This window comes from Oncorhynchus masou, unplaced genomic scaffold (genome assembly GCF_036934945.1).
Source record: "Oncorhynchus masou masou isolate Uvic2021 unplaced genomic scaffold, UVic_Omas_1.1 unplaced_scaffold_2134, whole genome shotgun sequence".
Lineage (NCBI taxonomy): Eukaryota > Metazoa > Chordata > Actinopteri > Salmoniformes > Salmonidae > Oncorhynchus > Oncorhynchus masou.
Genome location: NW_027008611.1, coordinates 65001 through 76154, shown reverse-complemented (window position 1 = coordinate 76154; position 11154 = coordinate 65001). Strand labels below are relative to the sequence as shown.

At 42.9% G+C, this 11154-nt stretch overlaps 1 non-coding gene across 1 annotated transcript; it reads right to left on the bottom strand.

Moving 5' to 3' along the window:
• Nucleotides 1-9405: 9405 nt before the first annotated feature.
• trnar-ccu (transfer RNA arginine (anticodon CCU)) lies at nt 9406-9478 on the bottom strand. Its single transcript has one exon. It is a non-coding gene; the product is annotated as a tRNA-Arg (tRNA).
• Between the last annotated feature and the right edge of the window lie 1676 nt (nt 9479-11154).

The following is an 11154-nucleotide window of genomic DNA, read 5'->3' as shown; positions in this document are numbered from 1 at the left end:
TCTTAGGCCACTGGGGTACTGTGTAAACAGTATGACCTATACGAACTGTTGGAAGAGGTCAAAAAAATGTCTAATGGAACTGAGACATGCCCATGAAACGAAACATTTTTTAATTTTTTTGTTTGCACTTAAAATCTAAAAAGAAAGTGTATAGCAGAGGATGGTTTTCATCCATCGACCTCTTTGTTATGGGCCCAGCACGCTTCCGCTGCGCCACTCTTCTCTCAGAACACTTAAGAAAAGACTAGAACTCTCAATCCATGGCTTAGGAGGCCAGTGTCTTAGGCCACTGGGGTACTGTGTAAACAGTATGACCAATACGAACTGTTGGAAGAGGTCAAAAAAGTGTATAATGGAACTGAGACATGCCAATGAAATGACAAATTAAAAAAAAAAATTGTTTGCACTTAAAATCTAAAAAGGAACTGTTTAGCAGAGAATGGTCTCGTTCCATCAACCTCTGGGTTATGGGCCCAGCACGCTTCCGCTGTTCCACTCCACTTCGATCCACCCCAGATGGGACTTGAACCCACAATCCCTGGCTTAGGAGGCCAGTGTCTTAGGCCACTGGGGTACTGTGTAAACAGTATGACCTATACGAACTGTTAGAAGAGGTTAAAAAAAATGTATATTGGCAATGAGACATGACCATGAAACGACACATTTTTTATTTTTTTTGTTTGCACTTTAAATCTAAAAGAAAGTGTATAGCAGAGGATGGTTTCCATCCATCGACCTCTTTGTTATGGGCCCAGCACGCTTCCGCTGCGCCACTCTTCTCTCAGACACTTAAGAAAAGACTAGAACTCTCAATCCATGGCTTAGGAGGCCAGTGTCTTAGGCCACTGGGGTACTGTGTAAACAGTATGACCAATACGAACTGTTGGAAGAGGTCAAAAAAATGTCTAATGGAACTGAGACATGCCCATGAAACGACACATTTTTTAAATTTTTTGTTTGCACTTGAAATCTAAAAAGAATCTGTTTAGCAGAGGATGGTTTCGATCCATCGACCTCTGGGTTATGGGCCCAGCACGCTTCCGCTGCGCCACTCTGCTCTCAGCCACTTAAGAAAAGACTAGAACTCACAATCCATGGCTTAGGAGGCCAGTGTCTTAGGCCACTGGGGTACTGTGTAAACAGTATGACCAATACGAACTGTTGGAAGAGGTCAAAAAAATGTCTAATGGAACTGAGACATGCCAATGAAATGACAAATTAAAAAAAAAAATTGTTTGCACTTAAAATCTAAAAAGAATCTGTTTAGCAGAGGATGGTTTCGATCCATCGACCTCTGGGTTATGGGCCCAGCACGCTTCCGCTGTGCCACTCTGCTCTCAGCCACTTAAGAAAATACTAGGAACTCACAATCCATGGCTTAGGAGGCCAGTGTCTTAGGCCACTGGGGTACTGTGTAAACAGTATGACCTATACGAACTGTTGGAAGAGGTAAAAAAAATATATATTGGCAATGAGACATGACCATGAAACGACACATTTTTTAAATTTTTTGTTTGCACTTAAAATCTGAAAAGAAACTGTTTAGCAGAGGATGGTTTCTATCCATCAACCTCTGGGTTATGGGCCCAGCACGCTTCCGCTGCGCCACTCTGCTCTCAGCCACTTAAGAAAAGACTAGAACTCACAATCCATGGCTTAGGAGGCCAGTGTCTTAGGCCACTGGGGTACTGTGTAAACAGTATGACCAATACGAACTGTTGGAAGAGGTCAAAAAAATGTCTAATGGAACTGAGACATGCCCATGAAACGACACATTTTTTAAATTTTTTGTTTGCACTTAAAATCTAAAAAGAATCTGTTTAGCAGAGGATGGTTTCGATCCATCGACCTCTGGGTTATGGGCCCAGCACGCTTCCGCTGCGCCACTCTGCTCTCAGCCACTTAAGAAAAGACTAGAACTCACAATCCATGGCTTAGGAGGCCAGTGTCTTAGGCCACTGGGGTACTGTGTAAACAGTATGACCAATACGAACTGTTGGAAGAGGTCAAAAAAATGTCTATTGGAACTGAGACATGCCAATGAAATGACAAATTAAAAAAAAAAATTGTTTGCACTTAAAATCTAAAAAGAATCTGTTTAGCAGAGGATGGTTTCTATCCATCAACCTCTGGGTTATGGGCCCAGCACGCTTCCGCTGCGCCACTCTGCTCTCAGCCACTTAAGAAAAGACTAGAACTCACAATCCATGGCTTAGGAGGCCAGTGTCTTAGGCCACTGGGGTTCTTTGTAAACAGTATGACCAATACGAACTGTTGGAAGAGGTCAAAAAAATGTCTAATGGAACTGGGACATGCCAATGAAATGACAAATAAATAAAAAAAATTGTTTGCACTTAAAATCTAAAAAGAATCAGCTTAGCAGAGGATGGTTTCGATCCATCGACCTCTGGGTTATGGGCCCAGCACGCTTCCGCTGCACCACTCTGCTCTCAGCCACTTAAGAAAAGACTAGAACTCACAATCCATGGCTTAGGAGGCCAGTGTCTTAGGCCACTGGGGTACTGTGTAAACAGTATGACCTATACGAACTGTTGGAAGAGGTCAAAAAAATGTCTAATGGAACTGAGACATGCCCATGAAACGAAACATTTTTTAAATTTTTTGTTTGCACTTTAAATCTAAAAAGAAAGTGTATAGCAGAGGATGGTTTTCATCCATCGACCTCTTTGTTATGGGCCCAGCACGCTTCCGCTGCGCCACTCTTCTCTCAGACACTTAAGAAAAGACTAGAACTCTCAATCCATGGCTTAGGAGGCCAGTGTCTTAGGCCACTGGGGTACTGTGTAAACAGTATGACCAATACGAACTGTTGGAAGAGGTCAAAAAAGTGTATAATGGAACTGAGACATGCCAATGAAATGACAAATTAAAAAAAAAAAATTGTTTGCACTTAAAATCTAAAAAGGAACTGTTTAGCAGAGAATGGTCTCGTTCCATCAACCTCTGGGTTATGGGCCCAGCATGCTTCCGCTGTTCCACTCCACTCGTTCCACCCCAGATGGGACTTGAACCCACAATCCCTGGCTTAGGAGGCCAGTGTCTTAGGCCACTGGGGTACTGTGTAAACAGTATGACCTATACGAACTGTTAGAAGAGGTTAAAAAAAATGTATATTGGCAATGAGACATGACCATGAAACGACACATTTTTTATTTTTTTTGTTTGCACTTTAAATCTAAAAAGAAAGTGTATAGCAGAGGATGGTTTCGATCCATCGACCTCTGGGTTATGGGCCCAGCACGCTTCCGCTGCGCCACTCTGCTCTCAGCCAATTAAGAAAAGACTAGAACTCACAATCCATGGCTTAGGAGGCCAGTGTCTTAGGCCACTGGGGTACTGTGTAAACAGTATGACCTATACGAACTGTTGGAAGAGGTCAAAAAAATGTCTAATGGAACTGAGACATGCCCATGAAACGACACATTTTTTAAATTTTTTGTTTGCACTTAAAATCTAAAAAGAATCTGTTTAGCAGAGGATGGTTTCCATCCATCGACCTCTTTGTTATGGGCCCAGCACGCTTCCGCTGCGCCACTCTTCTCTCAGACACTTAAGAAAAGACTAGAACTCTCAATCCATGGCTTAGGAGGCCAGTGTCTTAGGCCACTGGGGTACTGTGTAAACAGTATGACCAATACGAACTGTTGGAAGAGGTCAAAAAAGTGTATAATGGAACTGAGACATGCCAATGAAATGACAAATTAAAAAAAAAAATTGTTTGCACTTAAAATCTAAAAAGGAACTGTATAGCAGAGAATGGTCTATTTCCATCAACCTCTGGGTTATGGGCCCAGCACGCTTCCACTGTTCCACTCCACTTCGTTCCACCCCAGATGGGACTTGAACCCACAATCCCTGGCTTAGGAGGCCAGTGTCTTAGGCCACTGGGGTACTGTGTAAACAGTATGACCTATACGAACTGTTAGAAGAGGTTAAAAAAAATGTATATTGGCAATGAGACATGACCATGAAACGACACATTTTTTATTTTTTTTGTTTGCACTTTAAATCTAAAAAGAAAGTGTATAGCAGAGGATGGTTTCCATCCATCGACCTCTTTGTTATGGGCCCAGCACGCTTCCGCTGCGCCACTCTTCTCTCAGCCACTTAAGAAAAGACTAGAACTCACAATCCATGGCTTAGGAGGCCAGTGTCTTAGGCCACTGGGGTTCTTTGTAAACAGTATGACCAATACGAACTGTTGGAAGAGGTCAAAAAAATGTCTAATGGAACTGGGACATGCCAATGAAATGACAAATAAAAAAAAAATTGTTTGCACTTAAAATCTAAAAAGAATCAGTTTAGCAGAGGATGGTTTCGATCCATCGACCTCTGGGTTATGGGCCCAGCACGCTTCCGCTGCGCCACTCTGCTCTCAGCCACTTAAGAAAAGACTAGAACTCACAATCCATGGCTTAGGAGGCCAGTGTCTTAGGCCACTGGGGTACTGTGTAAACAGTATGACCTATACGAACTGTTGGAAGAGGTCAAAAAAATGTCTAATGGAACTGAGACATGCCCATGAAACGAAACATTTTTTAATTTTTTTGTTTGCACTTTAAATCTAAAAAGAAAGTGTATAGCAGAGGATGGTTTTCATCCATCGACCTCTTTGTTATGGGCCCAGCACGCTTCCGCTGCGCCACTCTTCTCTCAGACACTTAAGAAAAGACTAGAACTCTCAATCCATGGCTTAGGAGGCCAGTGTCTTAGGCCACTGGGGTACTGTGTAAACAGTATGACCAATACGAACTGTTGGAAGAGGTCAAAAAAGTGTATAATGGAACTGAGACATGCCAATGAAATGACAAATTTAAAAAAAAAAATTGTTTGCACTTAAAATCTAAAAAGGAACTGTTTAGCAGAGAATGGTCTCGTTCCATCAACCTCTGGGTTATGGGCCCAGCACGCTTCCGCTGTTCCACTCCACTTCGATCCACCCCAGATGGGACTTGAACCCACAATCCCTGGCTTAGGAGGCCAGTGTCTTAGGCCACTGGGGTACTGTGTAAACAGTATGACCTATACGAACTGTTAGAAGAGGTTAAAAAAAATGTATATTGGCAATGAGACATGACCATGAAACGACACATTTTTTATTTTTTTTGTTTGCACTTTAAATCTAAAAAGAAAGTGTATAGCAGAGGATGGTTTCCATCCATCGACCTCTTTGTTATGGGCCCAGCACGCTTCCGCTGCGCCACTCTTCTCTCAGACACTTAAGAAAAGACTAGAACTCTCAATCCATGGCTTAGGAGGCCAGTGTCTTAGGCCACTGGGGTACTGTGTAAACAGTATGACCAATACGAACTGTTGGAAGAGGTCAAAAAAATGTCTAATGGAACTGAGACATGCCCATGAAACGACACATTTTTTTAAATTTTTTGTTTGCACTTGAAATCTAAAAAGAATCTGTTTAGCAGAGGATGGTTTCGATCCATCGACCTCTGGGTTATGGGCCCAGCACGCTTCCGCTGCGCCACTCTGCTCTCAGCCACTTAAGAAAAGACTAGAACTCACAATCCATGGCTTAGGAGGCCAGTGTCTTAGGCCACTGGGGTACTGTGTAAACAGTATGACCAATACGAACTGTTGGAAGAGGTCAAAAAAATGTCTAATGGAACTGAGACATGCCAATGAAATGACAAATTAAAAAAAATTGTTTGCACTTAAAATCTAAAAAGAATCTGTTTAGCAGAGGATGGTTTCGATCCATCGACCTCTGGGTTATGGGCCCAGCACGCTTCCGCTGCGCCACTCTGCTCTCAGCCACTTAAGAAAAGACTAGAACTCACAATCCATGGCTTAGGAGGCCAGTGTCTTAGGCCACTGGGGTACTGTGTAAACAGTATGACCTATACGAACTGTTGGAAGAGGTAAAAAAATATATATATTGGCAATGAGACATGACCATGAAACGACACATTTTTTAAATTTTTTGTTTGCACTTAAAATCTGAAAAGAAACTGTTTAGCAGAGGATGGTTTCTATCCATCAACCTCTGGGTTATGGGCCCAGCACGCTTCCGCTGCGCCACTCTGCTCTCAGCCACTTAAGAAAAGACTAGAACTCTCAATCCATGGCTTAGGAGGCCAGTGTCTTAGGCCACTGGGGTACTGTGTAAACAGTATGACCAATACGAACTGTTGGAAGAGGTCAAAAAATGTCTAATGGAACTGAGACATGCCCATGAAATGACACATTTTTTTAATTTTTTGTTTGCACTTGAAATCTAAAAAGAATCTGTTTAGCAGAGGATGGTTTCGATCCATCGACCTCTGGGTTATGGGCCCAGCACGCTTCCGCTGCGCCACTCTGCTCTCAGCCACTTAAGAAAAGACTAGAACTCACAATCCATGGCTTAGGAGGCCAGTGTCTTAGGCCACTGGGGTACTGTGTAAACAGTATGACCAATACGAACTGTTGGAAGAGGTCAAAAAAATGTCTAATGGAACTGAGACATGCCAATGAAATGACAAATTAAAAAAAAAATTGTTTGCACTTAAAATCTAAAAAGAATCTGTTTAGCAGAGGATGGTTTCGATCCATCAACCTCTGGGTTATGGGCCCAGCACGCTTCCGCTGCGCCACTCTGCTCTCAGCCACTTAAGAAAAGACTAGAACTCACAATCCATGGCTTAGGAGGCCAGTGTCTTAGGCCACTGGGGTACTTTGTAAACAGTATGACCAATACGAACTGTTGGAAGAGGTCAAAAAAATGTCTAATGGAACTGAGACATGCCAATGAAATGACAAATTAAAAAAAAAAATTGTTTGCACTTAAAATCTAAAAAGAATCAGTTTAGCAGAGGATGGTTTCGATCCATCGACCTCTGGGTTATGGGCCCAGCACGCTTCCGCTGCACCACTCTGCTCTCAGCCACTTAAGAAAAGACTAGAACTCACAATCCATGGCTTAGGAGGCCAGTGTCTTAGGCCACTGGGGTACTGTGTAAACAGTATGACCTATACGAACTGTTGGAAGAGGTCAAAAAAATGTCTAATGGAACTGAGACATGCCCATGAAACGAAAATTTTTTTATTTTTTTGTTTGCACTTTAAATCTAAAAAGAAAGTGTATAGCAGAGGATGGTTTTCATCCATCGACCTCTTTGTTATGGGCCCAGCACGCTTCCGCTGTTCCACTCCACTTCGATCCACCCCAGATGGGACTTGAACCCACAATCCCTGGCTTAGGAGGCCAGTGTCTTAGGCCACTGGGGTACTGTGTAAACAGTATGACCTATACGAACTGTTAGAAGAGGTTAAAAAAAATGTGTATTGGCAATGAGACATGACCATGAAACGACACATTTTTTATTTTTTTTGTTTGCACTTTAAATCTAAAAGAAAGTGTATAGCAGAGGATGGTTTCCATCCATCGACCTCTTTGTTATGGGCCCAGCACGCTTCCGCTGCGCCACTCTTCTCTCAGACACTTAAGAAAAGACTAGAACTCTCAATCCATGGCTTAGGAGGCCAGTGTCTTAGGCCACTGGGGTACTGTGTAAACAGTATGACCAATACGAACTGTTGGAAGAGGTCAAAAAAATGTCTAATGGAACTGAGACATGCCCATGAAACGACACATTTTTTAAATTTTTTGTTTGCACTTGAAATCTAAAAAGAATCTGTTTAGCAGAGGATGGTTTCGATCCATCGACCTCTGGGTTATGGGCCCAGCACGCTTCCGCTGCGCCACTCTGCTCTCAGCCACTTAAGAAAAGACTAGAACTCACAATCCATGGCTTAGGAGGCCAGTGTCTTAGGCCACTGGGGTACTGTGTAAACAGTATGACCAATACGAACTGTTGGAAGAGGTCAAAAAAATGTCTAATGGAACTGGGACATGCCAATGAAATGACAAATAAAATAAAAAAATTGTTTGCACTTAAAATCTAAAAAGAATCAGTTTAGCAGAGGATGGTTTCGATCCATCGACCTCTGGGTTATGGGCCCAGCACGCTTCCACTGCGCCACTCTGCTCTCAGCCACTTAAGAAAAGACTAGAACTCACAATCCATGGCTTAGGAGGCCAGTGTCTTAGGCCACTGGGGTACTGTGTAAACAGTATGACCTATACGAACTGTTGGAAGAGGTCAAAAAAATGTCTAATGGAACTGAGACATGCCCATGAAACGAAACATTTTTTAAATTTTTTGTTTGCACTTTAAATCTAAAAAGAAAGTGTATAGCAGAGGATGGTTTTCATCCATCGACCTCTTTGTTATGGGCCCAGCACGCTTCCGCTGCGCCACTCTTCTCTCAGACACTTAAGAAAAGACTAGAACTCTCAATCCATGGCTTAGGAGGCCAGTGTCTTAGGCCACTGGGGTACTGTGTAAACAGTATGACCAATACGAACTGTTGGAAGAGGTCAAAAAAGTGTATAATGGAACTGAGACATGCCAATGAAATGACAAATTTAAAAAAAAAATTGTTTGCACTTAAAATCTAAAAAGGAACTGTTTAGCAGAGAATGGTCTCGTTCCATCAACCTCTGGGTTATGGGCCCAGCACGCTTCCGCTGTTCCACTCCACTTCGTTCCACCCCAGATGGGACTTGAACCCACAATCCCTGGCTTAGGAGGCCAGTGTCTTAGGCCACTGGGGTACTGTGTAAACAGTATGACCTATACGAACTGTTAGAAGAGGTTAAAAAAATGTATATTGGCAATGAGACATGACCATGAAACGACACATTTTTTATTTTTTTTGTTTGCACTTTAAATCTAAAAAGAAAGTGTATAGCAGAGGATGGTTTCGATCCATCGACCTCTGGGTTATGGGCCCAGCACGCTTCCGCTGCGCCACTCTGCTCTCAGCCACTTAAGAAAAGACTAGAACTCACAATCCATGGCTTAGGAGGCCAGTGTCTTAGGCCACTGGGGTACTGTGTAAACAGTATGACCTATACGAACTGTTGGAAGAGGTCAAAAAAATGTCTAATGGAACTGAGACATGCCCATGAAACGACACATTTTTTAAATTTTTTGTTTGCACTTTAAATCTAAAAAGAAAGTGTATAGCAAAGGATGGTTTTCATCCATCGACCTCTTTGTTATGGGCCCAGCACGCTTCCGCTGCGCCACTCTGCTCTCAGCCACTTAAGAAAAGACTAGAACTCACAATCCATGGCTTAGGAGGCCAGTGTCTTAGGCCACTGGGGTACTGTGTAAACAGTATGACCAATACGAACTGTTGGAAGAGGTCAAAAAAATGTCTAATGGAACTGAGACATGCCAATGAAATGACAAATTTAAAAAAAAAGAATTGTTTGCACTTAAAATCTAAAAAGAAACTGTTTAGCAGAGAATGGTCTCGATCGATCAACCTCTGGGTTATGGGCCCAGCACTCTTCCGCTGTGCCACTCCACTTCCATCCACCCCAGATGGGACTTGAACCCACAATCCCTGGCTTAGGAGGCCAGTGACTTATCCATTAGGCCACTGGGGCACTGTTTACCTACTGCAAACAGTACGAACTGATAGAAGCAGTAAAAACAATGTGTACTGGATAGCACTGAGAGACGCAAATGAAATTTAGCTTTCTCATTTCTGTTTGCTTTTCATTTTTAAAAAGAAGATGTTTAGCAGCGGATGGTTCCGATCCATCGACCTCTGGGTTATGGGCCCAGCACGTTTCCGCTGTGCCACTCTGCTCTCAGCCACTTCAGAAAAGACTAGAACTCACAATCCATGGCTTAGGAGGCCAGTGTCTTAGGGCACTGGGGTACTGTGTAAACAGTATGACCTATACGAACTGTTGGAAGAGGTCAAAAAAATGTCTAATGGAACTGAGACATGCCCATGAAAAGACACATTTTTTAAATGTTTTGTTTGCACTTAAAATCTAAAAAGAATCTGTTTAGCAGAGGATGGTTTCGATCCATCGACCTCTGGGTTATGGGCCCAGCACGCTTCCGCTGAGCCACTCTGCTCTCAGCCACTTAAGAAAAGACTAGAACTCGCAATCCATGGCTTAGGAGGCCAGTGTCTTAGGCCACTGGGGTACTGTGTAAACAGTATGACCAATACGAACTGTTGGAAGAGGTCAAAAAAGTGTATAATGGAACTGGGACATGCCAATGAAATGACAAATTAAAAAAAATAATTGTGTGCACTTAAAATCTAAAAGAATCAGTTTAGCAGAGGATGGTTTCGATCCATCGACCTCTGGGTTATGGGCCCAGCACGCTTCCGCTGCGTCACTCTGCTCTCAGCCACTTAAGAAAAGACTAGAACTCACAATCCATGGCTTAGGAGGCCAGTGTCTTAGGCCACTGGGGTACTGTGTAAACAGTATGACCTATACGAACTGTTGGAAGAGGTAAAAAAATGTCTAATGGAACTGGGACATGCCAATGAAATGACAAATTAAAAAAAATAATTATTTGCACTTAAAATCTAAAAAGAACTGTTTAGCAGAGAATGGTCTTGAATCAACCTCTGGGTTATTGGCTGTGCCACTCCACTCCCATCCACCCCAGATGGGACTTGAACCCACAATCCCTTTTTAGGAGGCCAGTGCCTTATCCATTAGGCCACTGGGGCACTGTTTACCTACTGCAAACAGTAAACTGATAGAAGCAGTAAAAACAATGTGTACTGGATAGCACTGAGAGACGCAAATGAAGCTTTCTCATTTCTGTTTGCTTTTCATTTTTAAAAAGAAGATGTTTAGCAGCGGATGGTTCCGATCCATCGACCTCTGGGTTATGGGCCCAGCACGTTTCCGCTGTGCCACTCTGCTCTCAGCCACTTCAGAAAAGACTAGAACTCACAATCCATGGCTTAGGAGGCCAGTGTCTTAGGCCACTGGGGTACTGTGTAAACAGTATGACCTATACGAACTGTTGGAAGAGGTCAAAAAAATGTCTAATGGAACTGAGACATGCCCATGAAAAGACACATTTTTTAAATGTTTTGTTTGCACTTAAAATCTAAAAAGAATCTGTTTAGCAGAGGATGGTTTCGATCCATCGACCTCTGGGTTATGGGCCCAGCACGCTTCCGCTGAGCCACTCTGCTCTCACCCACTTAAGAAAAGACTGGAACTCACAATCCATGGCTTAGGAGGCCAGTGTCTTAGGCCACTGGGGTACTGTGTAAACAGTATGACCTATACGAACT